Genomic DNA, 17,940 nt, shown 5'->3' with positions numbered 1-17,940 from the left:
AGTGTAGCTTAAAGGTCCCACTTTGCATTAAAATAAAATTACTGACTTTCAAAACCAGCAGTAAATAACTGGCAGTGCCTTTCACTTTGGCTTCAAGTGAATAGATCCACATTGTAACTCCGTACTTCTTAGGATCATAGGAGGTTACTAGGCTATTGACCTGGAGGTCATTTCAAGTCTAGCTGTTTCATCCCAATGTAATAGCAATGATACTCTAGTCAATACCCAGGATTGTATTTAGTAATGACTGTCCATGTCCAGGAGGGTTGGGGGTGCTATCCCCAGTAAGAATTTACGGTGCCCCATCCACTCATCTACGTTCCTTTTGAACAGTGTCATAGAGGTGCTCTGCTTCACATGAATTGGAAGCCTATTCCAAAGATGCGGAAGTCACTGGGAGACAAATCTGTTCCTCCAGCGCATCTTGTTCAATTTGCAGGCCATATTTAGGTCATTGGAATGGGTAGCTCTAGTCTCATTTGATTTATGGATGTGTAGCAAATTCATTAGGTTTGGGTTAGAGATTGTTCTGTAAGACAGGCATAAGTCTCCCCTAAAAATCTGCATGAAACTGAGTATAGTGACAGAGGCTTTAGTCAGTCTGTGTAATGCATGTGCTGGAGTCCCTTGATCTTCTTTGTTAGAAACCTCCGAGGTCTCTCCAGTTGCTGCAGGTGCTTTGTATGGTGTATGCCAGAAGGGGTGTTATATTCAATTATGGGCCTGATTAGTGATGAGTATAGAGGGGTTATAAGCTCCTTTGCCCTAGAGGCGATGCCTTTGCTAATCAAGTGTGCTATGTAGAAAGCCTTCCTTGCCTCAAATCTCTGAAAAAGTCATTATTCAGGCACTAAATAGGATTGGATCTGTCTGATCAAGACATGCCAGATACTCCTTCTACCATGAAGTGAATTAACATTTCAGATTCCTTCCTAGAATCCTGTCGATACAGATTCACTCTGAGAACCTATACTTTACTCTTCTGTAGATCAACTCTTCACATACATTCAGTCCCTACCTAATATATGTCACAAAATCTACTAATCCTCTGTACAGAGTTTACCTTTTATATGTCTTCTCATCGGTTCCTCCCAAAAGTACACACCGTCTTGTAAAACCTTCCAAATATACTTCACTGTTTTTGTAAAAGCTTCTAAATATTGCTCTCTGTAAAATTCTTTGCTCTGCAAATATTCTACTTATTGTATAAAATCCAATTATTGTTCTCGGTATAAATTTTGTAACAACATTTTAGACCTGTATTGGAGCTTTTCTCCCTAGGCCTCTGCTAAAATGGGCTATCCCCGGACTGTCTGGGTAAACAAAAGTAAGTAAGTAAATAAATTCTGCATGCTGAAGTGACTTAACATGCTGAAATCATCAGGGGTATAAAACATGCAGCCGAAGCCATTACATCAGTTTTTCTTGCCCTAGATGTCAGGTGCCCCCCACAATGGAAGCAATTATATGATGTGGTACCCCTCCATCAAAAAAAACAAATACAACAGAAAGCTTAAATACACCAAAGAAGAAGGAAAGGTAGAGCCAAGAGAAGTCACGGGTCTGGAGGGAGGGTTACCAGGACTGCAACAGTGAATACACTCGAACATCTACATTTATGGTAAGTGTACACAACTGTACTATGTTCTTCGTGTTTCACTGCTGCAGTCATCATATTTGGGTTGATTCCCAAAGCTAAGGAAGGGAGGAGGAAGTTAAGAGGGCATTAGGGCCAGCTATTAAGCCCTGCAAGACTGCAGTGGCAAAACCAGCATTTTGCTCTCATGGCTGGCAGCAATGGTCTTCACTTTACCAGTCATATTCTTGCAGATAAAATAACAACAAGGCAATTGTCAAACGAAGAAAAAACAACCGGCAGCTATATTCTTGTAGATAGACTGGTGCTCTTTTGCTTTGTTTTGGTGCTCCTTGGTTATCAATTTGAAGTCTAGTATTACACAAAGTAATTCACAAACAAGGTCCCATGGAATCCAAAAATGAAGCAACCAAAAATGTCCGGCAAAAAAGGTTTATTTACATAAAATGGAATGCCACCAACATCACATTAACGCTTTTCAAACACAAATACGTTTTCGTCATTAACTTCATCAGATGTGGACTCACTACCTAACCAGTCCTCTTTTATATTAGTCCCATTATTAATTGATTAATTAATTAACTAAAGTAATATAATGAATACTTTTTAAGAAAACTTGTAGATAAAGCATTTTTCATACAAATTATAAGAACCTTTTAATGTATTTCATAAAACCATTTCACTATGCCAATTAAACATGATTTATAATATCAAATAAAATGAAACATATTGAGCTGTATTTAAGCTTTTGTTGCCATCTTGTGGTGAAAGCACAAAATTGTTTAAAATCTGTGCATAAAATATGTGCATTAGAAACTAATGCATTATTTAAACACACACAGGAGTGTGAAGGGGCACAGTTTATGTTCTATGTCTTAGAAAAGACGAAGAAAGATATAAGGGGAGGTTTATGGGAGGAAAAGCTCGAATACAAGGAGTTCTGGTGGCAGGCTAGGTTACAAGCCAGTGTCAGACCTGGTTTGAATGAAAATGTATCTATAACTCCATTATTAAAGTTAAGAGCTGCAAAACTGTAACCTAAATTTACAGGGATTTATCCTGTTCTAACATGATTGCTGTATGGTGTTTTTAAAGAAAAGTCTTATGATCAGAATGTTTTTAGCGTATTTAATAGAAAACAACGTTTTTAACAGATGCATGTTTTTATTTGGAGGGTTTTATATTTCATGCACATATTTTATGCGCAGATTTTAAGCATTGTTTTAAACAATTTTGTGCTTGCACCACAAGATGGCAGCACAAGCTTAAATACAGTTCAATATGTTTAATTTTATTTGATATTATGATAGTAAAAGTAATGTCTTTCTGCTTTTCCCAGTTAGGGGTAGCCACAGTGGAATGCCGGTCCACTTATGATTGGCAGTAGATTTTTACGGTGCCGAGGTGACAGCCCGACGCCCAACCTTCAACAAAAAAACACCCATTCACGCACGCACCTACCTGCATGTCTTTAAATGTCACTCGACCACCTGGAGGACATGCAGACTCCACACAGAAGGCACTTCAGCTGAGAATTGAACCTCTTGCTGTGAGGCAACAATGCTAACCACTGCACCACCGCGGCCTCTTTTGATATTATGATAAATCATGTTTAATTGGCATGGTGAATTGGTTTTATGAAATCATTAAAAAGTGCTTATAATTTGTATGAAATATGCTTTTTCTACAAGTTTTTTTAAAAAGTATTCGTTATATTACTTTAGTTAATTAATCAATTAGTCATGGGGCTAATATAAAAGAGGACTGGTTACTTAGTGAGTCCACATTTGATGAAGTTAGTGACGAAAATGTATTTGTGTTTGAAAAGCATTAATGTGATGTTGGTGGCATTCCATTTTATGTAAATAAACCTTTTTTGCCTGGACGTTTTTGGTTGTTACGTTTTTGGATTCCAAGGGACCTTGTTTGTGGATTTTTGCTTCTTAGTGGTCACCTTGATTGACTTTGTTTCAAGAGTTACACAAAGTAATTCATCATTATCAGCTGACCCATTTTTCCAAATACATCTTGGTGATTGCCACTGTAGACCTTTGTCTGGTTAGCATAGAATATGTTTCCCACAATAACAACTCCCAACAGTTTTAAACTTAATATCAGCAAACTCTTTAAACATCAGTGGTTGAGGAAGTGGCTAATGTCAAGAATTTCAACTTCAGATGAAGATTTCAGAAATACCTAATGGAGGGGGACTGCTTGGGAGAGGGTTAGCTGCTACTTTAGGTTAGCTGGAACTGTCAGGCAAACAACAGATGTACTTTTCGTCTATTGGCTAATGTAATGTAATGACAATGCCTTAACTCCAGGTTTTGATTGGTTTTGTTAGCTGAAAGCTCCTGACCAGTTTTACAATCCTCTTTTATTTTTTTTGACATAATACCTACATTTCTTGCTTTTGTGTAGCTGGTATCCCGTCTCTCATTTACTTAGACATTCAGTCTTTGGTGGCAATAAAGAAAAATCTATGTTGTAAAAAAATGAAAAAAGCACTTCTCTAAGAATGAAAATTGCGTAAACAGTTATTCACATAAAGTCTGGATTCAGCACACTAGCATTTTAATTCAGTGGTAACAGACCAGTTAGAAAAATAATGAGTAAAATGACAGAATATTGTGGTGCCCTGTCAGCATACCTTTCAACTGCCATAGAATATTGTGGTGCCTTGTCAGCATACCTCTCAACTGCCATAGAATATTGTGGTGCCCTGTCAGCATACCTCTCAACTGCCATAGAATATCGTGGTGCCCTGTCAGCATACCTCTCAACTGCCATAGAATATTGTGGTGCCCTGTCAGCATACCTCTCAACTGCCAGATTTCCACAGAATGCACAAATTTTTGCCTCATATTTTTGGTCTCTTTCTCATAAAATTTGTGTTTTTCTGGCAAATCATGGAAGAGTGAACTCAGTAAGTTGTTGTTTGTCTTTCGGCTTTTCCCGGTAAGGGGTTGCCACAGCAGAACTCCGGTCCACTAATGATTGGCAGTAGATTTTTACGAAATGCCGAGGTGCCAGCTCGACGCCCAACCTTCAACGAAGACACGCCCATTTACACACGCATGTCTTTCGAATGCTACCCAACCGCGAGGAGGGCATGCCGACTCCACACAGAAGGCACTCCCAAGCCCAGCCAAGAATCGAACGGGAGAACCTCTTGCTGTAAGGTAACAACACTACCGCTATACCACCGCGGCATCCTACTGGAAGAGTGAACTCAGTAAGTAATTATAAATGACACACATTTGAGTTTCAGACTTCATATCATTCAGAAAATGCATACTAATACTAAACCTGCTATTCTAGCAACTTTCTAAGAAATATAGAAACAATATCTAAAATCTGTCCCTATTTTGGGGCCTTTGTTCACCCATTGTTTTTGACTTTGGTTCATAGGTTGGTACTAGGCTATCGGCCCTAGGGCCTATACAAGCCTAGCCATAACAATTCCCTGGCTCTTTCGTCCCACAATATTTACTTCCCTGTACAGATTTCCTGCTCTGGAGAGGTTGACAGGTATGACTGTCAAGAGAAAAGGCCTTGGCGGAGCTTACAAAATATTACTAGCCAATTACAATGATACAGAGACATTATCTGCTTAGTTAATCAAATAATATCAAAAGTATATATTTTTTCAGCTTGTGTCCATGGATGTCATTTATTGCTCACCCTCCTACTGAAAGAAGAGGGCATGCTCTTGGCTGCTCCATATCCCCTCTCTTTCCACCCCTTTGTAAGTGAGCTTCTGTCCAAACCTGATTCTGACCAATGTGCTACAGCTGAGCTAACCTGATGACTTTTAAACATTTTTCTAATTGCCATCTTGTTAAAAACATACCTGATATTCAGTTAGTTACAGTCGATGAAAGGGATTATGCCATGATAAAATCACCTGTTTTTTGCAGCAACCTGAAAGGTCTTGTGCTGATGCATTTGAGGTAGATAGGGCCAGAAAAGAGCATGCTGGTAAATTGGTGAAGAGATACTAAAAACTGTCACTGAGTATGCACTGGAAACTGTAGATATAGTTTGATTAGTCAGAACTAGGGCCGCTGTTCAACTAAAAAAATTGATCATAATTGCTTGATTAAAATTTTTAATCAAAATTAACTGCATATTAATCAACATGTTTTCCTTCAGCCATATTAGTCTAGCACTTTGATATAAACTGAGAGTGAATAAAAAACAAGACATTGATGTTTTGACTTGCTTTATTTTTTTCAGTCAAATGCTTAAGCAGACCAGTTATTCACATTGGTTGGTTCAAGGGATGCTGTTTTTTTTATTGACAACATATCCAGACACCAAAAACAAGCATTCACAAGGGACAGTAGTGGCTGGGGGTGCTAAATATTTTCTGGCTAACTTAGCCAGTACTGGGTAATTGTCCGCTTGTAGCTTCCACCACTGCAATGGATCAGAGTCAATGTCAATTTGTTTTTCAAGTCCGTATCGCTCAACAAGACTGCTTTCTCAGAGGAGGAGAGAGGCATCAGTGGCTCATCTTCAGAGTCTGATAAAAGTTCATGCATTCGCATTCTCTTTGTGGGTGGTTCTACTTCTGATTGATGATTCTCATGTTGATCAGAATTTTCCACAAGAAACTCTAGCTCTTGCTAAACCTTGTGTCTTTTATCCTTTTGGAAGCATTTAAGATTTTTCAAATATGGGTCCAGTGCAGTCACAATTTCTAAGCACGAAAGGTTGAGGTTCAGTTTGCATTGTTCTAGATCCATCAAAAATGCATCTTTGAAATGTATGATGCTAGCAGGGTCATCATCAGCTGCTACTGTTTCGACTTCAAGGTGGCAGAGGGTTGGAAGTATCATTGAGAAGGAAACATACTGCTCTCCACCCAGTAATTCTGTAGTGTAGTGACAGGGATTGAGAACCTTTTGTACCAGACTCAGTTTTTCCAACTCTGTCTCCATTGGTAGAGTGATCCTGTGTTTGTGTCATGACTGTGCTAAAGTTTGCAGCACAGCTTCTTTGTTGTTTAGAAGTTGTTCGATCATCTTTTTTTTTTTAAAACAAGTTTATTGTTTTTAACATACAAAATAAATATTATAACAATTTTATACAAGTAATTAAAATAGAAATAGTTATAACATTCAATAAAGTAACCAAAGTATTTACAAAGACATCCACTACAAATCAAATCAATTAATTAAACTAAAATACCATACTATTGAAGCTAAGATTTTTTTAACAGATTTTGTAAAGTATCCCATATAATATAATAAGATGTTTTTCTAGTAGTTCTTGATTTTATTGTCATCAATTCCATATGACACACTTCAGTCATAACATTTTTAAATTCATTAAACGTAAGGAGGAGTATCTGAAATCCAATTTCTGGTTATTATTTTTCTAGCCACTGCTAGAATAGACCATAACAAGGGAAGCTTAACTTTTTTAACACTTTTAGGAACAGGAGTGTTGAATAATATAAGTGATTTAGAAATAATGAAATTATCTGTAAAAAGGGCCTGCAAAAAATCATTGATTAACTTCCAATATTCCTTCAATTTTATACAGTCATAAAACATATGTGCCCAATCAGCATTAATTTCTACATTACATCTTTTACATAGATTGTCTTTATTGTTTATTTTATTCATCATCAAAGGTGTATAGAAGGATCTATGTAAAAATTTCCAAGTAAAAAGTCTCCAGATAATGGAAGAAGTAGTTTTATAAGCAGATTCCAATATATATTGTTTATCTTGTTGTTTTGGTGATTCACCATTAATGGAAGTGAAATAATTCCAATAGGTATCTACACTGTAATAAGTTTCTTCTCTGGTAATTTTATGTATGTGTGAAAGCTTACCTTTATCAGAAACTTTATGTTGTAAATTTAATATCAAGTAATCAATCAGTATTGGAATAGATTCTTTAACTGTTATAGACATTAAATCAATTTTATTAATAAGATGTTGTCTAAAGGTCTGAACTTCTAACCAACAAGTTTCTCTCAGATCAAATTCTTGTTTTAAGAAGTCTAAATTTTTTACTTTATTATCAGATAGCAACTGATACCAGTACTTTAGATCATTTTCTGTGACTAAAAGAGTTCTTTCAGAAGTGGTTGACAAAAGCATACCTTGTGTATACATTATAGGAAATAGAATAAAATTCCATTCCTTATACTTAGGATGCATGAATGTAAAATTACGATAACTGATAATAATGTTTAATGGGTAACTAACTATATATTTTGGTGTAATAGGTGAAGTACAAAATTCTTTTAGTAACCATAACATGGGGTTATTTACAATAATATTTTTATGTGTTAAAGAGATTTTCATGAAGTGAATGCTAATTAGTTCCCAGTAATCTTTCCATTTTGCAACGTATGACTGATCTATTAACAAAGTAATAACTTTTATAATAGAAGAGATAGTATATAAATTAAAGTCTGGAAATGAAATGCCCCCTTGAGACCAGCTATTAGTATGTTTCTTTAATGCAATCCTAGGTCTATTAGGTGCCCATAAGAAATTTAACATTAGTGAATTCAATTTCTTGATAATTATTTTTGTAGGTGGGAGTATTATTGATTGTATTAAGTATAATATCTTAGGGAATATTATCATTTTAATAATTGTAAGTCTCTCTTCCATAGTAAAAAACATATTATTCCAGCTATTGAAAAGATTTTGTATATTAAGAAGACAGGTACTATAATTATTATGTATAATAGATTTGATATTTTTAGTTAATATTATACCTAAGTATGTTATCTGACCTGAGTTGGGTATATATTTACTAAAATCACTAATTAGGACATTTTTTTCATGTATATATAGGTAATATTTTAGTTTTTTCTTCATTGAATATTAAACCAGAAATATTTTTAAAATTCATCATTTTATCAAATAAGGACTGCATAGAAGAATTAGATCCTGCTGATGTAATTAGAACATCATCTGCAAAAAGTTGAATTTTAGGTATTGTATTTTCATCTATATCAAATCCTTCTATATCAGTACTGTTTCTGATCAAATTAGCCCAAGGCTCCATTATTAAAGTAAATAATAATGGAGAGAGTGGACACCCTTGTTTTGTACCTTTTAAAATGGGTATTTTTTGTGAAACATATGTTCCTATCTTAATATAAGCCAGTGCTCCTTTATATAGATGTTCAATTAGATTTACAAATGCATCTGAAAAGTTTGTGCACTTCAGTAAGATAAACAAGTAGTCCCAACTTACTGAATCAAATGCTGAACTTATGTCGAGACTAATAAGTGTTAAATCTTTCTTTCTCCTATTTGCAAAATCAATTAACGTTAAAGTTCTCCTTATATTATCAAAAGTATTTCTATTTACAATGAAGCCTGTCTGGTCTATATCTATAATGCCTGGGATGATTGTCTTTAGTCTATCAGCAAAAATACTCATAAACATTTTATAGTCAACATTAAGTAATGAAATAGGTCTATATGAAGTGCATCTAGTTGGGTCTTTATTGGGTTTTAAAATTGACGAAATAAATGTGTATTGCCAAGATGGGGGAGTTGTTAACTCATTTTGGGCCAAAATAAAAACCTTATGTATTAATGAGTATGTACTTTTAGAAATAATTTTATAGATCTCTGGTATAATACCATCATTACCTGGTGCTTTGTTTGATTTAAACTGGTTTATTTGTGTAACAACCTCTGTATATGAAATATTTTTATCCAATAGTTTAGTCTGTTGTTTATTAAGTTTTTTGTTCATGTTTGTAGTTATAAATTTCGTTATTTTATCTTTAGGCTCCATGTTAATGTTATTATGATTGATTTTGTGAAAGTGATTTCTAAATTCATCTAATATTTCTGGTAGACTAGAAACATTCTTCTTTTTCCTTGGAGAAAATTTCTTTGATATGATTTTGCTTATTCAACCTTTTTGTTTTATTTTTAAGTCTATGTAAGTATTTGGGACTTATTGAGTAAGACAGAAACTTGTATTTCTCTAATGTTATTTTAACTTTATGAGTTAAAATTTCTTTGTATTTCTCATTTAATTTATTTATTTCTTCAATGACTTTTTTGTCCATAATATTTTCTTTATTATTATGCTTATAAGAGTCTAATTTACTTTGAATATCTAATAATTCCTTATCCCAAGATTTCCTTTTATTATTATACCATCTGATACTTTGTCCATATAGGTATGATTTTAAAGCATCCCAAACATAAACAATGGAGACTTCAGGAGTATTATTTAGGTCTAAAAAATGTTGCACTTCTGAAAGTATATAATCTTTATAGTCTTTTAGTTGAGTTAAGTATGCTGGTATCCTTTTGATCTGAACATTGTAAGTACTTTTTATCATAAACTCAAAGACAATTGAATTATGATCTGATATAGGACACGAAATGATTTTAGAATTAATTAATTCTGTTACCATCTGGTTAGAAATAAAGACTATCTATTTTTGAATAAGTTTTATATCTGTTAGAAAAAAAAGTGTATGGTAATGATTTTGAATCTATCTGATTATTAATATCATTCAAATGATATAAATTAACAAAATCTTTTAAATGTTTTACATTAGATGTAATTTTCCTTTTTCCTATAGTAGTAGTATCTTTTTCATGTAGGATACAATTAAAGTCACCTGCTAAAATAATATCTCCTATAGAAAATGATATGATCTTATTGAGATGGTATTTCACTGTATTAATGCCAATTCCTGGTATCCAATATACATTGATTAATGTATATGTCTTTCCATTAATTTGTATTGTAACCATACAAAACATTCCTTTATCATCTTCATAAGACTTAATAGTTTTAGGTATGGGCATACTTTTATTCCATAAAATAGCCACTCCTCTTTTTTTCTGAGTGTGTTCTGAACTAACTAAGACTGTATATTTATTAGTGGCTAATTTATCAATATCTTTTTTCAGAAGATGTGTTTCTTGAAGGAATACTAAGTTGGCCTTATGTAAATTAATGTATCTCATTAAACTTGCCCTTTTACATGGGTTATTCAGTCCATTAATGTTTAAAGAAATTCCTTTTAGAGAAATCATTTGGCTTTTTTTAAACATATAAAACTTATAATCAGAATAACAATTAACAAAATAAGTGATATTATACCTCCTCCTTTAGGTGTACCATTAAATATAGCTGTACTTATTGAAACTCTTATGGGATTTTGTATAAGCTTCATTTTTGCTTGTAGTGACAATGAGTTTATAAAATGTGTTGTGGATGTCAGAACTATATACAAACAACAATAAACAGATGAAAATAATATAAGGATTAAACCTTGCACCCAGCCTGGAGTTAAAAACTCCAACTTTGAGTAGCACATACCACTCAAGTTATCCCCCTACCCTAAGCAGCAGTACTTCAGCTGCCACCTTATCAATTTAATACTGGTTATTATTAACTAAAGTTAACCTCTTTCAATTAGATTATCTAGTAAGACAAAGCTAAACAATTGATAAATCAGCATCATATAAACAAATAGGAACATTTAGAAACAATTCATACTGCTATGTACATCCATTTAGTATAATACATTTATAATCAAAATAACATTCAAATAAACTTGATAATGGGAACCGAGAAGAGAGAGACAAAGAAAAGAAGAGAGAGAAAGAGAGAGAAGAAAAAAAAAGGGGCATATCTACATATTAATTTATTAAAAGTTTGTAAAAATAAGTTATTATGTTCATTGAGTCAATAACTTAGCCTATTATGGTTCAGACATTACATATATTAGGATATTCCTATTTTCTGTCATAGAAATGCAGCTAACAGTTTTTTAAAAACTTTAAATTACTTGCATCAAAGCTTTCTTCTCATACTTATTATTGCCAGTTAAATAAAATATTTATGTTCATAGATATGGTTACAAATCATACTGCATAGCAATGTAAATCCCCAGATATACTTAAATCATTGTGAAGAAAGCCATCTGTATTTTATATATCTGAACTGCTGCTTTAAAATATGTCACATGACAATTTCTTCTAAGATAAAATCAAAATGATACTTATGCTTGTCAATTAGATAAGTCAAATGAATTATAACATTATATATGTTTAAATCATAAGTATTTACATACATTAATATGTTGCAGTCATGTAAGCTTTCAAAAACATATGTATATATGTTTTACTTTCTATGCCTTCTAAAATATCTCACTTGCTTACTATGGCATACTGAATCATTTAAAATCATTATAACTTTCACATTTTATAAATTATATCATAAATAAGTAAGTTGTTATAAAAAATAACTCACATTTAAATGTTATAGAGTTAGTTTTTCATCACAAAGTCGCATTTACAGCAGTTCTACTTCCTGGTAGAGTGTTCTTCTTGGATCTGCGATGTGTCAGTGTGAAATCAGGGGTCAAAGTTCAAAATGACTGCATTCAGCTTCTCTGCATGTATTCTGAGTGTTGAAGCTTTTAAAACAACTCGAGGACACTATTCACGAGGTAACCCACATCCCAAATTGTCTCCCTTAACATTCTGGCGGGAATTTTAATAAATGCAAGTGACTGACATTCATTTAGCAATACAAATGAAACTAAACAGAGCAAAACCTTCGCGAAGTATTTTACAAGTCATTACAGTCTCTATGACAGTGAAACTAAGCCTACAGTTATTAACATATAAAACAACTATTTTTTTATGCCCCAATTCATTTTCTTATACAAATCTTATTATATACATGTATCAGTATTATCAAAAGCATGTAAATGTACTTATATGGGAGAAAAAGAGAGAGAAAAGAAAGAGAGTAGAAAATAAAAAGAGAGAGAGAGAAGAAAGAGAAAAGAGAAAAAAAGGAAGCTATAAAAAGTATCTACAGTGAAATATTACTTGCTGTTTATATTAATAAAGATAAATATGAAACATATTATTTACCACTATTTTAGTTCTAATTATTTGTAATTAAATCATGACAAATTATTTGTAATCATGTATAAGCAATAGAATCATGGTATAATATTTAGTAACAGTGTTTAAACAGCATATATATTTTTTTTAAAAAACTAATAAGTTATTATTCCACTTTTCATATTTTTCATCATACTTCTCTTCTTGCCCTCCCCCACCCCTCACTAAATGCATAGTTTAAAAAGAATGCCATTATTTAAAACAAGAAGAGAAAAAAAAATGTATCAAATTACTAACCTTGGGTCTCTTTATCACAAACAGAAACAAGTTGATTAATAGCTTGTTATTTATTCCTCAGAGATTTTGACTATTTATGAAACAAAAACAGTTCTTTGCACACAGAAAATAACTTTGATTAAATCTTTTAGAATATTTGTGGCTTTCTGGAGATGCAGTAACTGTTTTTGAAGAGATTAAGAGTGAAGGAGAAAGAGAGAAAAAGAAAAAAAAAACATAGAACATGTCATTTGTTTTTTAGTCTTTTTTTGCTTCTCTGAAGTCTTCCAAGAAGTTTCTGTTGCCATCCTCTTTAACGAAGGACTAGCCCATTCCATATTTTCTATTTTATCCAAAATCTTATTTTTTTTAATATACAGCAAAGCAGAGTCCAAGTCTTCAAAAATTCTAGGGCCATCAGGTAGAAAGATTTTTAGTTTGGCAGGAAACACAAGGTAGGTTTTGAACTGTGCTTTCTTAAGCTCTCTTATTAATGGCAGAAAAACTTTTATTTTAGTTATTACCAAGGAAGAATAGTCATTGTCAAAATGCACAGTTGCCTCATTAATTTTAACAGGTGCTTTAGCCCATGCAGATTTAAGTACCATCTCCTTGTCATAAGATGATAGAAATCGTACTATAACTGATCTAGGATACTTTTTGTTAGAGTTAAAATTAGATATGGATCTATGGGCTCTTTCAATACCAAAAGAAAATGCTTATGACAAGTCTAAAGTTTTGGGAAGCCAAGTATTTAAAAAAGAAGTAATATTGTTACCTTCTATATTTTCTGGCAGTCTAAAAATCCTAATATTATTGCGCCTAGATCTATTTTCCAGGTCATCAAGTTTGGTTTGTAGATGTGTGTTCTGCTTCAGCAAAAACTCAATGTTAATTTCTTCTTCCTGGATTCTATTCTCCATGTCATTAACAGTCTCTTCTATGCCTGTAATCTGAGTCTTCTGTTGTTGCAAGTCTAGATGTAACAAATCTATTTGTTTTGTAGTTTTTTCTATGAAGTTATCAATTTTAGTATCCAGTTTGTCCATTTTGGTAGTAAGTTGCTGAATTGTAGATATCAGAGACTGAAGCTCTTTCTTGATGCTGGAATCCTGAGAATTTGTCTTACTGGAACTCATTTCAAACAGAGGTGCTGACAGAGAAATTTCCAAGGTGTTTTCTGACAGGAAAATTATTGAAATTTTCTTTCTTTTTTAGATATTATTCAAGAAACTGATATTCCAAACGTATTTAGAAAGAAAATTATTTCATAAATTAATTTTTAAAGTAATTATTTCCTGTCAGTGCAGTTAAGTTGGTGGAGCTGAAGAAATCTGCTGCTATCCTGTGTTCATCCTTGGCCACGCCCCCAGTTCTATCATCTGAAGAGGTGAATTCCATTGTGTGGGAACATCCTGAATTAACCTCTCTTGTCACTGATACAGTTGTACCTGCTGCATTGTCAACTCAGCAGTGTTTGCGGGATTGTGTTTTAAGTGTCCCACAACTTTGCAGTGTTTAGGTGGGAGGCCTTCAATTCCAGACTCTGCAACTTCTTTATTTATAGACAACTGAAGGCTGTGTGCTGCACAGGGCATGTTCATAAATGGCAGTCTTCCAAGAGTAGCTGTCATATTAGATGCATTGTCTGTGCCAGAAGTAGACACTTTCTCATAAATTACCCATGATCTTGCCACTGATGAAAAGCGCTGTGCACAGTTTTCTGAATAGTGTCATTCTTCAATGTGCTTAATGCACAATGCAAAGAAGTGAGAAACCCAGTCATTGTCAATGAAATGACAAGTAACGCCAAGGTAGCTGTCATTAGCCATGGATGACCAATAGTCACCTGTTGAAGCTACAAATGCAACTCCTGCTATAACATTGACTTATTCTCTCTTTCTCTCTCTCTTGCTCATACAAGCCATCATTTCATTTGTTAATGATGGACCTGGAAGACAAAGTATACAAAAGATTTCCACTGGCGACATGAATAATGTCCTGCAAGCCTTCACTAGTGACAATGTTAATTGGTTGACTATTCTCAGCAATCCATTTTGCAACGGTGTTAGTAATGTTGCTGTATTTCCCTTGATCCATTGGTTTTGCCATCTCCTGAAGTTCAATTAATGTAGTCTGGTGATGCGCTAATTCAACTTTAGTTGATGATATGGCTGATGTTGATGGCTCATCTTGACAGATAAATGCATGCTTGGTATGTAGGTGATAATTCAGTGATGAATTGCTATGCTAATTTTAAAAACAAACTTTCCATTCAAAGTCATTCTTTCCACCTTTGATTTCATTTTGAACCAACTTTAAAAGTAGTCACTTTCTCATAAAATCCCCATGATCTTGCCACTGATGAATAGTATCATTCCATTTGAACCAACTCCCATTTATCGTTCACGAAAGGAAGACCGGAAACAACACAGGAAACGATCAAGTGAAGCTGACCCGGCACTGCTTACTTAACAATGTGTGAGTTAATTAACACACGTAATTGTTGCATTACAAAATTTAATCGCCGATAATTTTTCCATGTTAATTGGATATGCTAATGGCGATTAATCAGCAGCCCTACTCAGAGCACTTCTAGTTCTCTAACCTTTTCACCTAGACCTTTCTTTGGAGCTCCTTATTTACATAGCTGTAGTTGCTGAGATCTTGCCTCTTTTTTATTCCTTTTTCCATCCCCTGTTACACAGTACTTTAACAATATATTTACACTGAATAGTAATGAGGCATCTACCCATCTATGTATGCAAAGTGCCTGCCCTATACTATATACCATGTCCACTGCTGCTATGGAATTTGCTCAGCTATTGGCTGTGGATCATTCATGGGTAGTTTGGTCACATTTCTGGGCTCATTGCCAAGAATTTTCCCAGCTTATGGTAACCACACTTTTTGAGTCTGGTAGTTACTGTAAACATACCTATCAAATGTACCCATTATGAAGAATTTTCCTCACTCTGCGTCTTAAAAATGCCTTGCTACACACTGTCCCACACAAAAAAGGGTGTATCACACACTCAGTGTTAGAAAGTTTTTAACAAACATCTAAGGTAAGTAATGCCTTAGATGTCATCAAAAAAAACTTTTTAAGTATGAATTCAGCAAAAGAACTTTTTAAGTATGAAGAAGTAATTATTAAATATGCTGTGACGTTTTTGTTTGAAGGGCTTATTAAGGGTTCCTTATTAATGACGGACAGTGTTCCACGTTTTGGGGTTGGGGAGAATTTGCACTAGGGAGTTGGTATTTACAAAATCAAGGAAATTGGAGGCATATTTATTGATGGTTTTATAGGTTAGCTAGCTCATTCAGGGGTAAATAAAGTCCCCATAGTAAGAGTGTTTTGCTTATGAGTAGCTTATTGAGTTGAATTAGATACTCAGTATGCTGTGAATGGGACAGAAAAGGCAAACCCATAATTGACAGTGATATGGTATGATGCTTTGCTGAGATATACTAAGATGTCCATAATTTCTAGATTGTTGTCTTCCAAGATTTAATGTAAGGTAATAGGTTTCCTGTTAAATGTAGATGTGCCCCCTAGCTGCCAGTGGTTCTCCATTCATATTAGGGGCAGTACCGTGGTAAGTAGCGGATGCTATCATTGTTCTGAAACCAAGTCTCAGTAACTATACAAACATGGAGGTCTTCAAGGGTGAGATAGACCTGCAGCTCAGACAGTCTTTTGTTTAAGCTCTTAACATTGACAAAAACAGCCCTAATATTGTCTGAAATTGGTGTGCTTGGAATTGGAACAGTGCTTAAAAAGCATTATGAGGGATTAAATTTCTAGCAGCACTTGAAAGCTAAGTGACAAGAACTGCAGGTCATCCATAGCAAAGCAGGAAGGTCTGTTGATCATTAACACACACTGGATCACCTTAAAATGTCATTGGTTAGCAAACCAATTATCTTTGCCAATTATTTTTTTCTTTTAATATAGGCATCATCCTTGGTAAGAGAGGAATACACTGATTTACCTCACTTGGAACTGCACGTGATAAGCTGAGTTGTATCTTGCTGTATCTCTCTCATAGTGACAACCTGAGGTAATTCACGCAAATATGAACAACAACAATGTCATTCTCATATTAAGGTCAGCATAGGTCATAAGGACCACTGTGACATCCCTGACAGTAGCACCAGAGTGACAACTGATTGTAACGTCACCTCCTCACCCAGTTTGAAATGTGTGGTGTCAGTGTATCTGATAATGGAATCACCTGCAACAAAGACTTTAGAATATGAAACAGGCCTTTGCAGCCTTGGGAGATCAATCTTGCAGTGTTTGTTTTGATGTTCATCATGTTTCACTGTTGCAGTCATTACTCCTGGGTTATCCTGCTGGCAGGCAACCCTCAGTCTGCCAGAATTCCAAAGTCTAGGTCCGGCATCGGTTGCTGTCGGCTCTTCCCTGACATCAGTGCGCCAGGGGTATAAAAGATGCAGCTGACGCCATTTTCTCCAGTCTTTCTTGCTGCGCGGTGCCCGAAGCAAAAGCAGTTCGCAAGTGCTGGTCGGCCGACTCGGGAGATTTTCAAATCCGAATTTCAGAACCGAAGTCTTCATTAAAGCTAAGTACCCCATTGGGGAAACATTTTTCTTGCTCCAGACCAATGTCAGAAAAAGTTAACAATTGTATTTCTTGTGGGAAGCAAATACCTCATAAGGATTTTCACTCTTACTGTATTTCTTGCCTAGGCCCTGATCACAACGTTGCTAGCTGTCAGTTTTGTGCTAGATTTAACCAACGCACTATTATGTGTCAGTTCGATTTTGCATTTCATTACTTTGGCCAAAGATTTAATTATGTAATGCCGTCGGACCAGCCGACAATTGGAGTTTACAAAAAATGCAAGAAGGAAAAGAATAGGCATCCGAGGTCCAAAACCGACGACGAAGCCTCTGCTAGGCCAGTCGCGGTTCACCAGTTCTCACTGAGGCGCTTTCACAGCCCCCGGCGCCCGCTACCTCAGAGCCACAGGCCGCTTCCGACTCCCACATGGAGCCGACTGGGCCTCTGGATACTCAAGGTATTGGACACTCGGAAATCATTCCCCTCAGATGGGTCCGGAGCTGCTGAGCAGGTATCGGCTTCTGAGGGTGCCTTCAGACCTACACAACTATATATTAAGCCATCTTCAGCTTCAAAGACAAAGACTAAAGCAGCTC

The 17,940-nt window shown here is 34.8% G+C and overlaps 1 protein-coding gene across 4 annotated transcripts in view; it reads left to right on the top strand.

Moving 5' to 3' along the window:
• The window catches only part of ITGB4 (integrin subunit beta 4), a 1,147,860-nt gene that overhangs the window by 671,036 nt on the left and 458,884 nt on the right, over window positions 1–17,940 (top strand). The gene's annotated exons all lie outside the window — the stretch shown is intronic.

This window comes from Protopterus annectens, chromosome 10.part0 (assembly GCF_019279795.1).
Source record: "Protopterus annectens isolate FY-2018-M chromosome 10.part0, PAN1.0, whole genome shotgun sequence".
Taxonomy (NCBI): Eukaryota; Metazoa; Chordata; order Ceratodontiformes; family Protopteridae; genus Protopterus; species Protopterus annectens.
This window is presented reverse-complemented; position numbering and strand designations above follow the sequence as displayed.